Source organism: Oratosquilla oratoria, chromosome 36, assembly GCF_046742065.1.
Source record: "Oratosquilla oratoria isolate Oo_2021 chromosome 36, ASM4674206v1, whole genome shotgun sequence".
Taxonomy (NCBI): Eukaryota; Metazoa; Arthropoda; class Malacostraca; order Stomatopoda; family Squillidae; genus Oratosquilla; species Oratosquilla oratoria.
The window spans coordinates 18,881,207-18,883,706 of record NC_134812.1 but is presented as its reverse complement, the minus strand read 5'-3'; the positions used below and the strand labels follow the sequence as shown (position 1 = coordinate 18,883,706).

The 2,500-nt window shown below is 26.8% G+C and overlaps 1 protein-coding gene across 2 annotated transcripts in view; it reads left to right on the top strand.

The window, feature by feature from the left end:
* LOC143018903 (tumor protein p53-inducible protein 11-like) overlaps window positions 1-223 on the top strand; it is a 320,439-nt gene extending 320,216 nt beyond the window's left edge. The window contains exon 7 of one of the 2 annotated variants that reach the window (XM_076174475.1): window positions 1-223. This exon is cut by the window's left edge and continues 1,667 nt beyond it. The gene's annotated coding sequence lies outside the window, so the exon portion shown is untranslated. The other variant, XM_076174477.1, reaches the window with a different exon arrangement.
* The last annotated feature ends 2,277 nt before the right edge of the window (window positions 224-2,500 follow it).

The following is a 2,500-nucleotide window of genomic DNA, read 5'->3' as shown; positions in this document are numbered from 1 at the left end:
CTTCCTCTTAGCTAAGCTCTAATCCAGATTTACGAAGAATCCTTCTTTTGTAGATCTGTACTCTCATACTTTCAAACAGTTTACATCAACATTAATTAAAATATTGCTTGATATAACATATATACACGCATTTTACAAGTGCCGCACAGATGCATGATGCAGGTAGTATGTGTACATATTATATACAGATATATATATATATATATATATATATGTATATATATATATTTATATATATATATATATATATATGTATATATATATATTTATATATATATATGCATATGTATATGTTTTTGTATATATAAATGTATATAAACACACACACACATATATATATATATATATATATATGCATATGTATATGTTTTTGTATATATAGATGTATATATATATATATATACATATATATATGAAATGTATATGCGTGTGTATACATATGTATATATATATATATATATATATATATATATATATATATGTGTGTGTGTGTGTGTGTGTGTGTGTGTGTGTATATATATATATATTTATACATATATATATATTTATATATATATATATAGATATATATATATGCGTGTGTGTATATGTATAATATACATGTATATATATATATACATATATATATACAGTATATATATATATATATATATATATATATATATATATATATCTATATATATATACAAGCACACACATAGGCACTCGCGCACACACACACACACCCATATATATATATATATATATATATATATATATATATATATATATATATAAATGCATATATATGCATATTTATATATATATAGTATAGTATATATATATACATATATATATTTACACATACATATATATGTGTATATATATATATATAATATATATATATACATATATATACATATATACATATACATATACATATACATATACATATACATATGCATATACTTATACATATACATATGTGTGTACACTTGCTGTCACACCAACTCCCAAACATACGACACTCGCGCCTGCGCCCATGCACAAACACATCCTTACACACACACACACACACACACACACACACACACACACACACACACACACACACACACACACACACACACACACACACACACACACACACACACACACACACACACACACACACACACACACACACACACACACACACACACACACACACACACACACACACACACACACACACACATACACACACGCCCACACACACAAACACACGCACGCACGCACGCACACACACAACTTTATTGTGTGTTTGTGTATGTGTGCATGTGTGTATAAATAAGTGTAAATATATATTTGCTTGTGTATCTGTTACGTAATTATGTTGGCTTGCGTGTACAGGAATGAATGCCTACGTGTGTGTTTACTTGTATCCGTAAACTTGCGTGTGTATGTGTGTTTGCTTTTACACGTGTATGTCTTTGTTCGATCGAGTAGATTCGTGTGGTTATACGCTTGACAAGGAAAACTATACTCCCTTCGAAAGTGGCTTAATAACCTTCACGCCCTGCCTCCTCATTCTTTAGACATTCTCCCACAACTCGTATCACTCAGAGCTGGTCATTATTCCTCCATTTACTCATCTTTATTCACCACTCTCGCTCATTTACAAAGAGCTAATACAATGTATGTTAATCCCTTGCAATATGTACAGAAAATCCATACTTCTAATTCATGTTTTGTGCTTACTGTAGTATAGAATATATAATCCTGTGTGTTGATAATTTTTAACTTAGTAATGAATGTATACAGATATTGTACATATATGTATATATATTCATATACATATACGGACATATACATACATATAATAGTGAATATGTATGTACATATGTATACTACCTACATATATCAATATGTATGTAGAGTATGTGTACACACATATATATACATATATATATACATATACATACATATATATATGCATATATATATATATATATATATATATATATATATATATATATATATATACACTGTATATCTGAATGCGTGTTTTATACATATAAATATGTATATATTTAAGAGTCTATTAATCATGTTATACCAATATTCTCGTATGATTATAAGTCTGTAAGAAGTCAACTAACAATATGATACCTGTTTCCCACCCTAGAAGTGATAATTTCTAATAGATTACAATACGACCACTTCGGTAAGCAGACCCTATTTAATGCTCTTTTAACAGTATTGCAAAGCTTATTATATAGATAAATAAATATTAAAATAGACACCTAAGGCGTTGGACAAGTCAAGAGATTTAGTTACTCTTATTACTAATATTAATAATACCTGATATTTGTAAGTTATCGTTATCATAATGCACACACATATATATGAGCATATATACATGTATATATACTGTACATATATATATATATATATATATATATATATACTGTATATATATATATATGTATTTAAGTATATATATATATATATATATATATTTATATATATTCAGTATATA